Consider the following 21149-nt stretch of genomic DNA (forward strand, 5'->3'; position numbering starts at 1 on the left):
TGCTGACTATCCCTAATCAAATTATTCTTTTCTAGATGATTATAAATCCTATCTCTTATAACCTTTTCCAACACTTTACCAACAACTGAAGTGAAGCTCACTGGACTATAATAAACAGGATTGTCTCTACTCCCATTCTTGAACATGGGAACCACATTTGCTATCCTCCAGTCTTCTGGCACTATTCGTGTAGACAATGACGATTTAAAGATCAATGCCAAAGGCTCGGCAATCACCCCAATGGCTTCCCAAAGGATCCTAGGATAAATCCCATTCGGCCCAGGGGACATATCTACTTTCACACTTTTCAGGATTTCTAATACCTCCTCCTTGTGGCAAACGGAATTTAATGCGGACAAGTGTGAGGTGATTCACTTTGGTCAGAATAAGAGGAATGCAAAGTACTAGATTAATGGTAAGATTCCTGGTAGTGTAGGTGAGCAGTAAGATCTCGGTGTCCAGGTACACAGATCCTTGAAAGTTGCCAGCCAGATTGACAGAGTTGTTAAGAAGGCATACAGTGTTTTAGCTTTTATTAATAGAGGGATCGTGTTCTGGGACTATGAGGTTATGCTACAGATGCACAAAATTCTAGTGCGGCCACACTTGGAGTATTGTGTACAGTTCTGGTCACCGCATTATAAGAAGGATATGGAAGCTTTGGAAAGGGTGCAGAGGAGATTTGCTCGGATGTAGCCTGGTATGGAGGGAAAGTCTGACGAGGAAAGGCTGCAGGACTTGTAATTTTCTCGATAGAGGGAAGAAGGTTGCGAAGTGACTTAACAGCGACATATATTCCATTCAGAGGGTGAGGCAGGGTGGATAGGGAGAGCCTTCTTCTAAGAATGGCGATAACCAGCACGAGGGGGCATAGCTTTAAATTGAGGAATGATAGATAGAGGACAGGTGTCAGAGGTAGTTTATTTACTCAGAGAGTAGGCAGGTTATGGAACGCTTTGCCTGCAGCGGTAGTAGATTCCCTAACTTTAAGTACATTTAAGTCGTCATTGGACAAGCATATTGACGTACATGGAATAAAATAGGTAAGGTGGGCTTCAGATTGGGACACAGGTCGGCGCAACATCGAGGGCCGAAGGGACGGTACTGCGCTGTAATTTTCTATGTTCTGTGGTCTAATTCCCTCAGCTTCTGTTCAAGGGTGCACTTGCGTTCTGTTCACTGTTTCATTGTGCATTACCCGAATGACATTTTTACCAACGCCCATTTTCCCAAACGTGCAATGCGGCCGTCGCAGCTTTTTCTTTCCACACGGGCTCCCTCATGGTGGAAGGGAAGGAGTTGCAGGTTATTCACCCAATGATCTAATTCTGATGTCTTCCAATACCTCCTCTGCATGTGGGTGTACTCACAACAAGGGTTGCTCAGCCATCACTGGGCAGCTAAATTTCAAAGGTTTCATCATTTTCTGCAAATCCCTTGACTGTCTTCCCTCTATGTATCACTGTCATGTCGTCCAGCCCACTCAAGAGCAAACGGAGCTGGTCAATAGTATGCCAACCCAGCCAGCGGACACGACACCCGAGATTATGTTTTACAGTGCTCTCTCAGATATGTGCATTCACTCGAATTCCAACCTCCAGAGCATGTTCGATTTGAACTGTTTCACGTTTGGTGCCTAAACGTCATCTGTCAAAGCTATAAATTATGAAATCCCATCGCTATGTAAATCGCACAGGGCTATAGGAAAGGAATTACTCACCAAGTGATGAAGAAAAACTGTAATACTTGCTGAAATCAAGGACAATTAATTGGTATTAACACTACAACCTGCCTTTTTCATAATAGAAACTTCAAAACCTTTCTTCTGTGTGAGTTTTTAAAAATGTTGATCCCTGTCACATTATGAGATATTGGGAAGCTGACAAAGTGTTATATCAAACAAGTGATCAAAGAAGTGGGTTTCAAGTCGTATTCTGTCACACAAAACGAAGCTTGTATCACAAAACTGATTTGACAGAATTTTTTCTGCTCGAGGTCATCATCTTTTATCAGTCTCAAGACGTTAGTGCTTCCTTAACTCAGTGGTTCGAGCCCTGGTTTTGTAAACCAGGAGATGTAGCCTCCATTCTCACGGCAGTCTTGCTGAATTTTCTTACAACTATTGCAGCAAGCATCCGAAGGTGCGTTCTATATTTTGTTAGGAAATATTTTTTAAGGAACAGCTGGAAGTCATTTTTTTACGCAGACCATGCCTCATCTGTTTCAGTTTGGAATTCCACATCCGTGTTTTTCTTTCGAGGAATATGAGAATGACAAGCTTCTGATGCGAAGAATGCCTTTGTTTGGCAGGAAGAACAACGTAACTCTGTAGAAGCAGTAAAGTAACGGTGAAACAGTGCAGGACGAAAACGTACAGGGATGCGGCTGTGTGCTTCCGTTCCTTATGTAGAAACAGGAATGTGCTGGAATCCAAACTAAACAGATAGGAGGCTGGAAGAGCATAGCTAGCCAGGCTGTCCCAGAGGTGGAGAAATCAACGTTTAGCAGTTTCCAAATATTAACGATTGGGGCAGTCTTAGAAGGACAGCCTCCTGCCAGTTTACCTACGTAAATAGAAACGGGTTTTAAAGCTAATAGTGAACAAAGAAGAGGCCAGACTGTTCAATTCTTCATTTTATGGAAATTGAGCTCTCCTGAGTCCTTCGTCGCTATCAAAAGATGTGTCTGTATAGTTCCCTCTATGGGTCAAAATGAGATTCAGTTCTCCCGAAGGTCAGGAACAAATGTGACGGTATCTGACTTCAGTCTCTATCGCTGGTTCATTTGAGATTAAAACTTTGCATGGAAAGTCTCATTGAAATAAACACTTCAGACATCAGGCTGTGGGCCAAGTATTGGTATCTGGAAACGAGACTGGATGGATGTTTAATGACTGGCACTGACATAATGTATTATTCTGTGCTGTAAAAGAACGGTGTCACGAACATTCTTTTTTGATAGAAATTTCTCATCGCTGGAAAACAAAAGCTGTGCTGCTGAGAGACGATACAACTGCACATGCCGTCCTTCCTGGTCGACTAATGGTTACGATGCACCGCTTTCACCGCTGTGGTTTGGGTTCATTTCTTGGTCAGGGAATCAGGATTTATTGTTCCTAATAAGGGCAACAACAAAAGTAGAGCATCTTTGACAGGAATCGCATTTCAAACGCGTCCGCATGTGCCTTGCAATATTGTACAGGGCCGCAAGTTGACTCACTGGTTATCACTGCTACCTCACTGCACCAGAGATATGATTTGCCTACAACTGGGTCGACTGTCAGTAAGGTGCCTTATTCATGAGCAAATGGAGAGAAAAAGGGTAAAGAATTGCTCTGTGAGGGTTAATCCCTGGAGGGTTGGTGTGCATTTCTTGCAGCGAATAGTCAGTTTCTGAACTTTAGGCATTCTATGTTCCCTTGTTGTGTTGCTTGAGCAAATGTTCAGAAAGGAGAGAAAAGTGAGGAAAAACAGTCACTTCCCAGTCAGGGAATGATACATAATGCGACACCGAACGGATTCACTTTTGAAAGAATTAGCTTCCATTTTCCCTACGTTGGTCATGGCAGTATACAGCATTAGAGCGGGCTTTAATTTGTTGCATTGGACACAGCATCCTTTCTCAACATGAACAATACTGGAATATAAAGAGATAATAAAAGACATGGATAGCGATGACTGGAATGAAAAGACGTCAGGAAGAATGGAAAGTGTTAACTTGGAAAGAATAAAATGGAAAGGAGTCCATCGATGTAGTGAGGGATAATGACATTTGAAAAGACAAGGCGGGGTTTCATGGCGTGGTGGAAAAGACGAATAGATCATGTGGTGTAACACCAGGTAAAACTGAGTTGTGTCCATATGGAAGGGTTCCAGGCGATGTGAGTTTGATGGGAGTTAACAGGAGGGAAATTCCCTCATTCGTATGGATCTATATTTAGAGTTTAGAACTTCAAAACCAGGGATGAATGATAAAGGGAAGTTTGGAGCACGTTTTATTTTTTCTTCTACAGCAATTGCATTTGACAGACAGACTAGTTCAGGAATCCATGGTGCGCTGTGACACCAGCGCATCAGCTTCTTCCCTGTCTTTGAACCGGGCCGCCTGCGCAAGGAATGCAAATGCGTTACTGCTCTTCGTGAAAGGATCAGAAGGCAGTAACTACACTCTCAAACGGAATGGCATATGAACAGAACCAGTTTGGAGAAAAACTTTACAATGCTTTGCACAGTAATTAAATGGAGTTGCAATACATTTCACTACGAGAGCACATTTGTTCAAGCAAATTCGAAGGCAGTTTTGCAGATGGGAAAGCAAGCAAGAAAACTCCGTTCTTGTCCATGTAAAAGGCTGCAGTTGAAGAACAAAGCAGCTCCGGCCTCGTTTTGAACTGAGGACTTTTCGTGTGTTAGTCGAGCGTGATGACCGCTACACTACAGAAACAAGCTTCAGCCGCCCCGGCTGCGGCTCAGTGGATTCCAGCACTGAAAGTTGAAACCATTCTACCTTTCACCTTTCTGTTTCCAAGAGCTCGTTGTTTAATGGGCTATGTCGCGAGCATGGACGAGATACACCGAAGTATCTGTTTAGACGCGGTGTACCCCAATAACGTTGTGTTGCTTACACCGGCTTTAAAGGATTACTTTTTAGCGGAGTTTGCCGTCGCAGTCTGTGGCACAATCATTTCGCCTGTTCGACTGCTCACGGGAAAGGTAGTATTGTGAAACACTGCAGAAACGAACGACTTCCTTACTTTTTCTCCGACTGACCGCAATCCGTGAAATTTTCCGAGATTCTCAGTTGAGGATTTTTGCTGCCGGAAGTTACCTCAGAAATCCTGTTAATTCGAAATGTATTGAGCGAATCGCAAAACAGAAAGCATTTAAGACGGAATACAAACAAAACTGGAATACCTCATGCATTTTCAGACACAGAGATGCATGACTGCTAAATGTGAGACAGTCTGGGGTTAAGAGCAATAAAGTAATCTCACAACTAACAACAGGGCAATTCCAAAATACTCTTTCAAACATACTGGAGCCTGAGTGCAGCACCACTTCCCAGACAATGCTGAAAAGAGAGAAAGAAAGAACATAATAAGAGTGGGCCATAAAAAGTGAATTTCACCAATCACAGTCTCGATTAGATTACCTTTCCCTTCCGATGTCTCCAGGGTGGGAATAAAGGAAATGGGACAAATTCAATAACATATGACATCGAAATTCATTGGAACGATTTTCCCATTTGCCGGAAAACCAAATAACGACGTGTCGAGTCACCGCAGGACTTTGTTTCACAACAGCAATGAAATAACAGTCTCCATTCGGTTCCAGTAAAAGCTCAACTTACCTGGAACAGCAGAGCGGTTTGCGATTTTCCACGCGGGAGGCTAATACGATCATGACAGCAGAGACACTTTGAAATATTTGGCATTATGCCACACCACACCTTCCCCGCGAAGCAAACGCATTTTTCTTTTTTTTTTTGCCATCAATGCAGTGGGGACTGAAACAGCATTTTAACATGCTCCAACGTTGGAGTTGATAAACAGAAATGGCAGCGGTGGGGTTCGAACACGACCCATTTAAAAACCAGGACATGGATTCAGCACATTAGACCGCTGGGACACACTACCAGCCGACCACGCTCCCCATTTTCTTGCATTTCCAATTGTGCTCCTGCATAACAACAGATGCAAAGTCACGTGAAAAGGGTTACACGATCCCTCCCCGACTCGCACAGCTGCTGGGATGTGCCCGGCTACAATAGCAATTACGCAGCAGATAATGAGAGCCTATCAATCCAGACAAAAATCAATGGTAAGCTGAGTCTATCTTCTCAGACTCTTTTCAGCTACAAATGTATCTGTGAATGCGTGAGAACATATGATCGGTTATGATTTGTTCAAATTACCATGAGCTGCTTGACATTACTGCAATTTCGATTCTTGCTTTGCTAAATGATTTCACCCATTGCTCGAAACAGGACACCTTTCACGTTTACACGGAACACGAAACACACCGGACTACAGGGAAAATGCACAAAGCTGAGCAGGCCGTGTTCCACATCATTCCGTGCAGCAGAGTTACGGTCACTGTGTCTGTTTTGCAGAATATGAGTCCCAAAGAATGTTCTCCACCCTAAAACCGTAGGTAGCATTACAATCCGAGAACGACAGATCACATTGTGAGGATGCTCTGAACTCGGAGCCAGTTCGAGATGTCACTTTCCTTGCCTTTTATCTTACCCGTGAAATTTGCTGCAGAGATGCTCAGTCCTGGACATGAGCCTCATTGATACCAACGGAGTTGGAAACCTGTGTGGGATTCGAGGAGAAGCGACTCATTAAATTTTGCTAAATTCCATGGTGTTTATTAGAAATGCAGTTTCTGTTCACGTCAATCTAAAAGGCAGTTTCTGAACATAGTAACAGAAGTCAAAAGATAATTACCTCACCCCACCCCCACTCCGGAAGAGGTGCTAACTGCCCTTGAGTGCTTTTTGTTCTCGATGTGAAGAGTTCTCACGCCTGAGTCACCTTCACATCTCTGGTTGCTGAGTGAATCACAAAGAAGGAATTTCACCAGAGCTGCAACTGCCTCACTTCCCCACTCGCCCTCCCCGTGTACATTTTCCTGCTCCTCAGTGATTTAAAGAAAACCAAATGGAAGCGATGTCATTCTGTTGCCTCTCTGTCGATTCTTCCGTTTCAGTTCCGACGTGGCTTAGATTACGGGGCGCACATGAATACTAGCGACGCTATGAAAGCACAGGTCCAGAGGTTCCTCTGACAGTGTAATTTCTTTCGTTGCTGTTGCTGATTGAATGAACCACTAACGTGCGAACTGCTCCAAAACATGATTCAGGACCTCTGGTGCTAACTCTCGCACGTTGAATACCGACAGACAGCTTCCAAATGAGGTCTTTCAGAGACGACCTTGGGGTACATTTGACAGACAGACTAGTTCAGGAATCCGCGGTGCGCTGTGACACCAGCGCATCAGCTTCTTCCCTGTCTTTGAACCGGGCCGCCTGCGCAAGGAATGCAAATGCGGTACTGCTTTTCGTGAAAGGATCAGAAGGCGGTAACTACACTCTCAAACGGAATGGCATATGAACTGAACCAGGTTGGAGAAAAACTTTACAATGCTTTGCACAGTCATTAAATGGAGTTGCATTACATTACATTTCACTGCGCGAGCAGATTTTTTCAAGCAAAGTCGAAGGCAGGTTTGCAGATGGGAAAGCAAGCAAGAAAGCTCCGTTCTTGTCCATGTAAAAGGCTGCAGTTGAAAAACAAAGCAGTTTCTAACCAGTTTCAAACTGGAGACCATTCGCGTGTTAGGCGAACGTGATGACCACTACACTACAGAAATAAGCCACAGCCGGCCGTGCTGCGGCTCACTTGCATCCAGCACTGAAAGTTGAAACCATTCTACGTTGCACCTTTCTGTTTCCCATAGCTCGTTGTTGTCCAGCGTAATTGATATATTGAAAAGTAAAAGAAAAGACACGTGAAATTGATGACAAAATATAAACAAAGATGTCGTCAATGTTTGGACGATAGGCCGAGGTGGAACAGGCTGGGACGAGTGCGACATGATCTTATGGAAGGGTTGTAAACTGAGCATTTACGTGTTTTACCCAAGTTGGGGTGAGTTGAAAACTCGAGAGCTTAGGTTTAAGGTGACTGCGCTGAAATTGACAAAGGACCTGAGGCACATTTCCCACACAGAAGGTTGTGCGTATTTGGAATGAGCTACCAGAGGAAGTGGAGGAGGCTACTACACTCAGATCATTGCGAAGGTAATCGGATGAGTTTCTGGATAGGATGGGTTTAGAGAGATTGGGGCCAAATGCTGGGGAACGGGACTTGTTTAATTTTGGCTATGTGGTGAGCATAGACGAGATACACCGAAGTATCTGTTTCCACACGGTGTACCCCAATAACGTCGTGTTGCTTACACCGGCTTTAAAGGATTACTTTTCAGCGGAGCTTGCCGTCGCAGTCTGTGGCACAATCATTTAGTCTGTTCGACTGCTCACGGGAAAGGTAGTATTGTGAAACACTGCAGAAACGAACGACTTCCTTACTTTTGCTCCGACTGACCATACTCCGTGAAATTTTCCCAGATTCTCAGTGGAGGATTTTTGCTGCTGGAAGTTACCTCAGAAACCCTGTTAAATCCTAATGTATTGAGAGAATCGCAAAACAGAAAGTATTTAACACGGAACACAAACAAAATTGGCATACCTCATGCATTTTCAGACACAGCGAGCATGAATGCTAAATGTGATACAGTCCGGGGGCATGAGCCTTAAAGTAATCTCACAACTAACAACAGGGCAATTCTAAACTACTCTTTCAAACATACTGGAGCCTGAGTGCACCACCAATTCCCAGACAATGCTGAAAAGAGAGAAAGAAAGAACATAATAAGAGTGGGCCATAAAAAGTGAATTTCACCAATCACAGTCTCGATTAGAGTACCTTTCCCTTCCGACGTCTCCAGGACGGTGATGAAGTAAATGGGAGAAATTCATTAACAAATGACATCGAATTTCATTGTAACGATTTTCTCATTGGCCAGAAAACCAAATAACGACGAGTCGAGTCACCGTAGGACTTTGTTTCACTACAGCGATGAAATAACAGTCTCCATTCGGTTCCAGTAAAATCTCAACTTGCCTGGAACGTGAAGCAACAGCAGAGCTGCGTGCGATTTTCCGCGCGGGAGGCGAACACGATCATGACAGCACAGACACTTTGGAAAATTCCGTACTTTCCCACACCATAGTTAATTCCCCGCGAAGCAAACGCATTTTTCTTCTGTTTTAAACATCAATACAGTGGGGATCAAAACAGCATTTGAACAAGCGGCGTCGTTGGAGCTGATCAGCCAAAATAGCAGCGGTGGGATTCGAACCGACGCCCCGGCCAGGACTGAAGCCTTTAGCCAACGCCTTAGACCGCTCGGCCACACTATAGCAGCTGGCTGCGTTCCCCATTTTCTTGCATTTCCAATTATGCTCCTGCATAACAACAGATGCAAAGTCACGTGAAAAGGGTTCCATGATCCCTCTCCGACTAGCACAGCTGCTGGGATGTGCCCGTCTGCAATGTCAATTTCGCACCAGATATTGATAGCCCATCAATCCAGACAAAAATCAATGGTAAGCTGAGTCTATCTTCTCAGACCCTTTTCAGCTACAAATGTATCTGTGAGTGCGTGAGAATATATGATCGGTTATGATTTGGTCAAATAACCATAAGCTGCTTGACATTACTGGAATTGCCATTCTTGCTTTGCTAAATGATTTCACCCATTGCTCGAAACAGGATGACTTTCACGTTTACACGGAACACGAAACACACCGGACTACAGGGAAAATGCACAAAGCTGAGCAGGCCGTGTTCCACATCATACCGTGCAGCATCGTTTCAGTCACTGTGTCTGTTTTGCAGAATAAGAGTCCCAAAGAATGTTCTCCACCCTAAAACCGGAGGTAGCATTACAATCCGAGAACGACAGATCACACTGTGAGGATGCTCTGACCTCGGAGCCAGTTCGAGATGCCACTTTCCTTGCCTTTTACCTTAACCGTGCAATTTGCTCCAGAGATGTTCACTCCTGGACATGAGCCACATGGATACCAACTGAGTTGGAAAACTGTGTGAGAATCGACGACAAGCGACTCATTAAATTTTGCTAAATTCCATGGTGCTTTTTAGAAATGCAGTTTCTGTTCACATCAATCTAAAAGGCAGTTTCTGAACATAGTAACAGAAGTCAAAAGGTAATTACCTCACCCCACCCCCACTCCGGAAGAGGTGCTAACTGCCCTTGAGTGCTTTGTGTTCTCGATGTGAAGAGCTTTCACGCCTGAGTCACCTTCACGTCTCTGGTTACTGACTGAATCACAAAGAAGGAATTTCACCAGAGCTGCAACTGCCTCACTTCTCCACTTGCCCTCCCCGTGTACATTTTCCTGCTCGTCAGTGATTTAAAGAAAACCAAATGGATTCGATGTCATTCTGTAGCCTCTCTGTCGATTCCTCCGTTTCAGTTCCAACATGACTTAGATCTCGGGGCGCACCTTAATACTAGCGACGCTATGAAAGCACAGGTCCAGAGGTTCCTCTGAGAGTGTAATTTCTTTCATTGCTGTTGCTGATTGAATGAGGCACTAACGTGCGAATTGCTCCAAAACATGATTCAGGACATCTGGTGCCAACTCTCGCATAACGATTGACAGCTTCTAAATGAGGTCTTTCTGACATGACCTTGGGGTACATTTGACAGACAGACAAGTTCAGGAATTCGTGGTGCGCTGTGACACCAAAGCTTCTGCTTCTTTCCTGTCTTTGAACCGAGCCGCCTGCGCAAGGAATGCAAATGCGGTATTGCTTTTCGTGGAAGGATCAGAAGGCGGTAACTACACCCTCAAACAGAATGGCATATGATCAGAACCAGGTTGGAGAAAAACTTTACAATGCTTTGCACACTAATTAAATGGAATAGCATTACATTTCACTACGAGAGCAGATTTGTTCCAGCAAAGTCGAAGGCAGGTTTGCAGATGGCAAAGCAAGCAAGGAAGCTCCGTTCTTGTCCATGTAAAAGGCTGCAGTTGAAGAACAAAGCAGCCTCTACCCAGTTTCAAACTGGGGACCTTTCGTGTGTTACGTGAACGTGATGACCACTACACTACAGAAACAAGCCTCAGCCGCCCGTGCTGCGTCTCAGCGGCATCCAGCCTTGAAAGTTGAAGCCATTTTTGTTTCACCTTTTAGTTTCCATTAGCTCGTTGTTATCCAGTGTAATTGGCATCTTGAAAACGTAAAAAAAAGACACGTTTCCAACTCAGTTCCAACACACAATTCCAACTCAGTTGGTATCCATGTGGCTCATGTCCAGGTGTGAACACCTCTGCAGCAAATTGCACAGTTCATGTAAAATGCAGAAACACATACACACCAACCTGCACCAATACCTGTCTTCTGTTATTAAACAGGTACAGACATAAACACAAGCACACAACCTTCCACCACTACCCTGTCTCCTGCCATTAAGCAGATATATGCAGAAACACACACAATCCTCTATCATCACGCTGTCTCCTTCCATTAAATAGATATACACAAAAACACACACACACACAACTCTTCACCAAAATCCTGTTTCTTGCCAGTAATCCGATATACACTAAAACACACAACACAAGCCTCCACCACCACGTTGTCTCATGCTATTAAGCAGATATGCGCAGAAGCACACACACACACAACCTTGCTCCAACATCTTGCCTCCGGTCAATAAACAGATATACACAGAAACACACACAAATCTCTAAAGCACCTCCCTGTCTCCTGCCATTAAACAAATATAACAGAAACACACACATACACACAACCCTTCACCACCACATTGTTTTCTGCCATTAAACAAATATACACAGAAACACACACAATCATCCATGACCACACTGTCTCCTGCCATTACACAGATCTACGCGCACACACACTCACACAAACAATGGTGCACCATCACACACTCTCCGGCAATTAAACAGGTATAAAAAGACACACACACATATCTCGACACCATCCCCCTGTCTCCTGCCATTAAATAGACATACACAGAAACACACACAAACCTACACCACCACATGGTTTTCTGCCATTAAACAGATATACACAGAAACACAAACACACACGCACACAAACACACATGCACACACAACCCTTGACACCCAATTTGTTTCCTGTCATTGAGCAGATATACACAGAAACACACACACAATCCTCCACCACCACCCTGTCTCCCGCCATTTAGCAGGGATATGCAGAAACACATACACACCAACCTGCACCAATACCTGTCTCCTGTTATTAAACAGGTACAGACAGAAACGCAAGCACACAACCTTCCACCACTACCCTGTCTCCTCCCATAAACAAATCTATGCAGAAACACACATACACAACCCTCCACCATCCCGCTGTCTCCTTCCATTAAACAGATATACACAGAAACACACACACAAGCATCCACCACACCCTGTTTCCTGCCATTCATCAGATATACATTGAAACATACAACACAACCCTCCACCACCACACTGTCTCCCGCGATTAAGCAGATATACACAGAAACACATACAGACAACCCTCCACTAACACCTTGTATCCTGTCAATAAAGAGAAATACACAGAAACACACACATCCCTCCACCACCACATTGTTTTCTGCCATTAAACAGATATACACAGGAACACACACACACACGCACACACAATCCTTGACACCCAATTTGTCTCCTGTCATTAAGCAGATATACACAGAAACACACACGCAACCCTCCACCTGTCTCCTGTAATTAAACAGATATATACAGAATTACACACACAAAACTCCAGCACCACCCTGTCTCCGGCTATTAAACAGTTATACACAGAAACACACACTCACTATCCTCCACCACCATGCTGTCTGCTGCTATTAAACAGAAATTTACGGAAACATACAGCAACCCTCCACGACCACCCTGTCTCCTTTCATTGTACATATATGCACAGGAACACAAACACACACAACCCTCCATCACCACCCTGTCTCCTACGATTATACAGATATACACAGAAACACGCACACACCACCTTCCACCACCACCCTGTTCCCTATTATTAAACAGATATGCACTGAAACACACACATTCCCAACCCTCCATCACCAACCTGTCTCCTGCAATTAAACAGATATACACAGAAACACGCACATACTCCCTCCACCACCACCCTGTCTCCTGCCATTAAACGGATATACACTGAAACACACACACATTTCTCCACCACCACCCTGTCCTCAGCAATTAAATACATATACACAGAAATACACACACGCACAACCCTCCACGACCACACTGTCTCCTGCCATTAAGCAGATATACACAGAAACAAACACACGCAACTCTTGGCCACCATCCTATCTCCTGCCATTAAACAGATATACACAGAAACAAACGCTCACAACTCTCGGCCACCACCCTGTCTCCAGTCATTAAACAGATATACAAAGAAAGACTCATACATACACAACCCTCCACCACCATCCTGTCTCCTGCAAGTAAGCACATAGACACAGATATTCTACCCTCCACTACCACACTGTGTCTTGCCATTAAATAAATTTACGCAGAATCACACACACACACCAGCCTCCTCCACCACCGTGTCCTGCAATTAAACTGATACATACAGAAACATATACACATATTTCCAGCACCATTAAGCAGTTAAACACAGAAACACACACACACATCCCGCCTCCACCACTGTCTCATGTTATTAAACAGTTATACACGGAAACACGCACTCACACTACCCTCCACCACCACACTGTCTCCAGCCCTTAAATAGATGTATACAGAAACACACGCACACAACACTCCACGAACCCCCTGTGTCCTGCTTTTAAACAGGTGCACACAGAAATACACACAATCCTTCATCACCACCCTGTCTCTTGCCATTAAACAGAAATGCATTGAAACGCACACATCCCTCGACCACCACCCTGTTTCCTGCCATTAATCAGATATGCACAGAAACACACACACACAATCCTTCATCATCACCCTGTCTCCTGCCCTTAAATAAATATACACAGAAACACACACACACACAATCCTCCACCACCACCCTGTATCCTGAAATTAAACATATATACACAGAAACACACACATACCATCCTCCTCCAATACCCTGTCTCCTGCAAATAAACAGATATACACAGAAATATACACGCATATCTTCAGCACCACCCTATCTCCTGCCATTAAACAGATAGACACAGAAACATACACGCATATCTTCAGCACCACCCTATCTCCCGCCATTAAACAGATATACACAGAAACATACACGCATATCTTCAGCACCACCCTGCCTCCTGCCATTAAACAGATATACACAGAAGCATACACGCATATCTTCAGCACCACCCTGTCTCCTGCCATTAAACAGATATACACAGAAACACACATACACACAACTGTCCATGAACACCGGTCTATCTCCTGTCATTAAGCAGATATATACTGAAAAACGCACACAACCCTGCACCACCACCTTATCAACTACCATTAAACAGGCTGGCATAGAAAAAAAAACACACAGACAACCCTACACCAACACTCTGTTTCCTGGCATTAAACAGATATACACAGAACACACACACACACACACACACACACACACACACACACACACACACACACACACACACACACACACACACACACACACACACACACACACACACACACACACACACACACACACACACACACACACACACACACCTTCACCACCACACTGTTCTCGTGCCATTGAGCAGATATACATAGAAATACACACACACAACTCTCGACCATCACCCTGTCTCCTTCCCTGAAACAAATCTACACAGAAGCACACACACATACTGAACCCTCCACCACCACCCTGTTTGCTGCCATTAATCAGATATGCACATAAACATACACATATACACACACAATCCTCCCCAACCACACACTCTCCAGTGATTAAACAGATATAAACGGAAACACACACACACATCTCGACACCAACACCCTGTCTCCTGCCATTGAACAGACATACACAGAAACAGACAGAAACACACGCACACACACACGCACACACAACATTTGAACAGCAATTTGTTTCCTGTCATTAAGCAATTAAACAGATATTTACAGAAACATACAAACAACCCTGCACCACCATCACCCAGTCTCCCATCATTATAAATATATGCACAGAAACACACACATTCATTCCTCCAACACCACACTGTCTCCTGCAATTAAACATATTGACACACAAACATACACACACACCACCCTCCTCCACCACTCTGTCTCCCGCAATTAAACAGATATATACAGAAACATAAAGACATATCTTCAGCACCACCCTGTCTCCTGCCATTAAACAGACGTAGAAAGAAACACACACACACACACAAACAACCCTCCACTATCACATTGTTTTCTGCCATAAAACAGATGTACACAGAAACACACACGCACACATACGCATTGAGAACCAATTTGTTTCCTCTCATTAAGCAGATATACACAGAAACACACACACAAACCTCCACGATCACCCTGTCTACATTCATTACACAGTTATATACAGAAACACACACTCACCAACCTCCAAAACCACTCTGTTTCCTGTCATCAAACAGATATACACAAAAATACACACACACCAACACGACCACCACGACCACCCCTCACCTATCATTAAACAGTTATACACAGAAACACACACACACCACCGTCCACCATCACCCTGTCTCCTGCCATTAAACAGACATGCACAGAAACACACACACACACACACACACACACAACCCTCCAACATAACCCTATCCCCTGCGATTAAACAGATATACGTAGAAATGCACAAACACAACCGTTAACCACCACATTGTTTTCTGCCATTAAACAGATATACACAGAAACACACACACACAAACACACACAAAACCCCCGACCAATATCTTGATGCCTGCCATTAAGCAGATATACACAGAAACACACGCACAACCCTCAAGCACCACCACGTCTCCTGCCATAAAACAGATAAACTCAGAAACTAACACATACCACCCTTCACCATCAGCCTGTCACCTGCCATTAAACAGATATACACAGAAATACACATACAAACTTTTACGAACACCCTGTCTACTGAGCTTAAAAAGATATACAAAGAAACATACACAACCCTCCACCACCACCCTTTCACCTGCCACTAAGCACACAGACACAGAAACACAGACACTCTACCCTCCAACACCACCGTGTCTCCTGCCATTGAATAGAGATACGCAGAAACACACACAACCCTCAATGACCATCCTTCCTCCTGCCATTGAACAGGTGTACAGAGAAACACACACACACCATCATGTCTCCTGCCATTAAGAACATATACGCAGAAACACACAGAACCCTCCACCACCAACAAGCCACCTGCCATTAAACAGTTATACACAGAAACACGCACAGAGCACCCTCTTTCACTACCCTGTCTCTAGCCCTTAAATAGATATACACATTAACACACACGCACACAACACAATATGACTACCCTGCCTCCTGACATTAAACAGGTAGACACCGAAACCAACGCACAACCCTCCTCCACCACCCTGTCTCCTGCCTTTAAGCAGCCATACACACAAACACACACATCCCTCAACCACTACCCTGTTTCCTGCCATTAATCAGATATACACAGAAGCACACACAGACACCCCTCCATGACCACCCTGTCTCCTGCCATTAAACAGATATTCACAGAAACACACACACACCCCTCGACCACCACCCTGTTTCCTGCCGTTAATCAGATATGCACAGAGACACGCACACACACAAACCTCCACGACCACCCTGCCTCCTGCCATTAAATAGATATACACGAAAGCACACGCAAAACCCTCCAACACCGCAATGTTTCCTGAAATTAATAGATTTTACACAGAAACACACACACAACCCTCCACCACCACCAGTCTGTCTCCTGTAATTAAGGAGATATAAACAGAAAAACACACACAACCCTGCACCACCACCTACCATATACCATTAAACATACATACACAGAAAATAAAACACACACAAACATCCCCCCACCAACACTCTGTCTCCTGACATTAAACAGATATACACAGAAACACACTCACTCACACACATCCACCATCACCCTATCTCCTACCCTATCTCCGAAGCACATAGACACAGAAACACAGACAACCTACTCTCTAACACCACCCTGTCTCCTGCCATGAAAAAGATATATGCAGAAACTCACATGCACACAAAACTCCATGAACACCCTGCTTCCTGCCATTGCACAGATATACACAAAAACATACACACACCAAACTGTCTCGTGCCAGTAAGCACATATATACGGACACACACACACACACACTCAGTCACTTAAATCTCCTTGAACACCCTGTCTCCTGTCATCAAACAGTTATACACGGAATACACACACACACAAACTTCCACGAAATTTACATCTGAGGGAATGGCAGTTACTATGCGATCAGGCAAGATTTAGGAAGGATAGGATGGGGAAGGAACCTGCAGGGAATGGGCACATTAGAAATGTGGAGCTTATTCAAGGAAAAGCTCCTGAGTATCCTAGATAAATATGAACCTGTCAGGCAGGGAGGAAGCTGTAGAGCGCGGGAGCTGTGGTTTACAAAGGAAGTGGAATCTCTGGTCAAGAGGAAGAGGGAGGCTTATGTTAGGATGAGATGTGAAGGCTCAGTTAGGGCACTTGAGGGTTACAAGGTAGCCAGGAAAGACCTAAAGAGAGAGCTCAGAAGAGCCAGGAGGAGACATGAGAAGTTGTTTGCCGATAGGATCAGGGTAAACCATAAGGCTTTCTATAGGTATTTAAGGAATAAAAGAATGACAAGAGTAAGATTAGGGCCAATCAAGGATATTAATGGGAAGTTGTGTGAGGACTCGGAGGAGATAGAGGTAGCACTAAATGAATATTTTTCGACAGTATTCACTCTAGAAAACGACAATGTTGTCGAGGAGAATACTGTGATACAGGCTACTAGACTAGGTGGGATTGAGATTCACAAGGAAGAGGTATTAGAAATCCTGCAGAGTGTGAAAATAGATAAGTCCACTGGGCCGGATGGGATTTAGCCTGGGATCCTCTGGAAAGCCAGGGAGGAGGTTGCCGAGCCTTTAGCATTGATCTTTAAATCGTCATTGTCTACAGGAATAGTGCCAGAAGACTGGAGGATAGCAAATGTGGTTCCCCTATTCAAGCAGGGGAGTAGAGACAACCTTGGTAATTATAGACCGGTGAGCCTTACTTCAGTTGTTGGTAATGTGTTGGAAAAGGTTATAAGAGATAGGATTTACAATCATCTAGAAAATAATAATTTGATAATGGATAGTCAGTTTTGTGAAGGTTATGTCGTGCCTCACAAACCGCATTGAGTTCTTTGAGAAGGTGACCAAACAGGTAGATGAGAGCAAACCTGTTGATGTGGTGTATATGGATATCAGCAACACATTTTATAAGGTTCCCCACAGTAGGCTATTGTTCAAAATGCGGAGGAATGGGAGTGTGGGAGGTATAGCAGTTTGGATCAGTAATTGGCTTGCTGAAAGAAGACAGAGCGTGGTGGTTGATGGGAAATGTTCATCCTGGAGTGCAGTTACTCGTGATGTGCCGCAAGGGTCGGTGTTAGGTCCACTGCTGTTCATCATTTTTATAAACGACCTGGATGAGGGAGTAGAAGGGTGGGTTAGTAAATTTGCAGACAACACCAAGGTCGGTGGAGTTGTGGATAGTGACGAAAGATGTTTTGTAGGTTACAGAGAACCATAGATAAGCTGCAGAGCTGGGCTGAGAGGTGGCAAATGTATTTAAATGTGGACAAGTGTGAGGTGATGCACTTTGGTTGGAGGAACAGGAATTCGAAGTACTGGGCTTATGATAAGATTCTTGGTAGTGTAGATGAGCAGAGAGATCTCGGGGTCCAGGTACACAGATCCTTGAAAGTTGCCACCCAGGTTGACTGTGTTGTTAAGAAGGCATTAGTAGAGGGATCGAGTTCTGGAACCATGAGGTTATGTTACATCTGTACAAAACTCTGGTGCGGCCGCACTTGGAGTATTGTGTACAGTTCTGGTCACCGCATTATAAGAAGTATGTGAAAGCTTTGGAAAGGGTGCAGAAGAGATTTACTAGGATCTTGCCTGGTATGGAGAGAAGGTCTTCCGAGGAAAGTCTGAGGGACTTGAGGCTGTTTTCGTTGGAGAGAAGAAGTTTGAGACGTGACTCAATAGAGACATATAAGACAATCAGAGGGTTAGATAGGGTGGACAGGGAGGGCCTTTTTCCAAGTATGGTGATGGCGAGAACTAGGGGGCATAGCTTTAAATTAATAGGTGACAGATATAGAATAGATGTCAGAGGCAGTTTCTTTAATCAGAGAGTAGTAAGGGTATGGAATGCTTTGGTAGTAGATTCGCCAACTTTAAGTAAATTTAAGTCGTCATTTGACAAGCAATTGGATGTACATGGAATAGTGTAGGTTAGATAGGCTTCAGATTGGAATGACAGGTCGACACAACATTGAGGGCCGAAGTGCCTGTACTGCGCTGTATTGATCTATGTGCTATGTTCTATGAAAACACTGCCTACTGACCTTAAACGGATATACGCAAAAACGCACATGCATACACAACCCTCCATATCACCCTGTCTCCTGCCAGTAAGCACATAGATACAGGAATACAGACACTATACTCTCCACCACCACCTGTCTCCTGCCTTTAAGCAGGTATATACACAAACACACAAACACACACATATACACATCCCTCCACCACCACCTCGTTTCCTGCCGTTTATCAGACATACACAGAAACACACACGCACAACGCTCCACCACCACACTCTCTCCAGCCCTTAAAACAGATATACACAGAAACACGCACACATCCCTCTACCATCACCCTGTCTCCTGCCCTTAAACAGATATACAGAGAAATACACATATATACAGAACGCTCCACCGCCACACTGTTTCCTGCAATTAATCAGATGTACACAGAAACAGACACGCACAGCCCTCCACCACCACCACTTTGTCTCCTATCATTAGGCAGATACTTACAGAAAAACATACACATCCCTGCACCACCACCCTAACACCAGCATTAAACAGACAGACGGAGAGAAAAAAAACACACACACACAGACAACCCTCCACCAACACTCTGTCTCCTGGCATTAAACAGATATACACATAAACACACACACACCCCTCCGCCACCACCACCCTGTATCCTGCCATTTAACAGATATGCACAGAAACACATACACACAAACCTCCACCACCAACGTGTCTCCGACCAATAAGCACTTAGACACAGAAACACAGACATATATCCTCCACCACCAACCTGTCTCCTGCCATTAAAAGGATATACGCAGAAACACCCACATGCACAACACTCCATGAACACCTTGCCTCCTGCCATTGGACAGATATACACAATAACATACACACACCAAACTGTCTCGTGCAATTAAGCACGTATGCACAGAAACACACACGCACACTCACTCAAACCTCCTTGACTACCCTGTCTCCTGTCACCTGTCATCAAACAGTTATACACGGAAATATACACGCACAAACTTCCACGAACACCCTGCCTACTGCCCTTAAACAGATATACACAAAAACGCACATGCATACACAATCCTCCACCACCACCCTATCTCCTGCAATTAAATAGATATACGCAGAAACACACACACACAAGCACAACATTCCATGAACAACATGCCTCCTGCTATTGAGCAGAAACACACACACAATCCTCCATGACCACCTTGTCTCCTGCCACTGAACAGATAGACACAGAAATACACACACCACCACCCTGTCTCCAGCCCTTTAATAGACATACGTAGAATCACACGCACACCCCTACAAGACAACCCAATCTCCTGCCATTAAACAGATATACACAGAAACACACACACGCAACCCTCCACCACAGCCCTTTTATCCTTCCATTGAGCAGATATACACAGAAATACACACACACAACCAGTCTGTCTCCTGTCATTAAGCAGATAAATACAGAAAAACACACACAACCCTGCACCACCCCCTATCACCGACCATTAATCAGACATAAACAGACAACCCTCCATCAACACTCTGTTTCCAGGCATTAAACAGATATACACAGAATTGGCTGGCTGACAGAAGGCAGAGAGTGGCTGTAGATGAAAAGTATTCTGCCTAGACGACAGTGTTGAGTGGGGTCTCCCAGGGTTCTGTACTTGGGCCTCTGCTCTTTGTAGTTTTTATAAATGACTTGGAGAAGAAGGTTGAGGGGAGGGTTAGTAAATTTGCAGATGAGACAAAGTTTGGAGGTGTCGGCAATAGTATAAAGGCTACTGCAGGCTGCAGCGCGACATAGACAGTATGCAGAGCTGGGCTGAGAAATGGCCAATTGAGTTCAACCTGGATAAATGCGAAGTGATGCATGTTGCAAGG

Source organism: Chiloscyllium plagiosum, unplaced genomic scaffold (genome assembly GCF_037043375.1).
Source record: "Chiloscyllium plagiosum isolate Xiang-an unplaced genomic scaffold, Cpla_swu_hap1 HiC_scaffold_21, whole genome shotgun sequence".
Taxonomy (NCBI): domain Eukaryota; kingdom Metazoa; phylum Chordata; class Chondrichthyes; order Orectolobiformes; family Hemiscylliidae; genus Chiloscyllium; species Chiloscyllium plagiosum.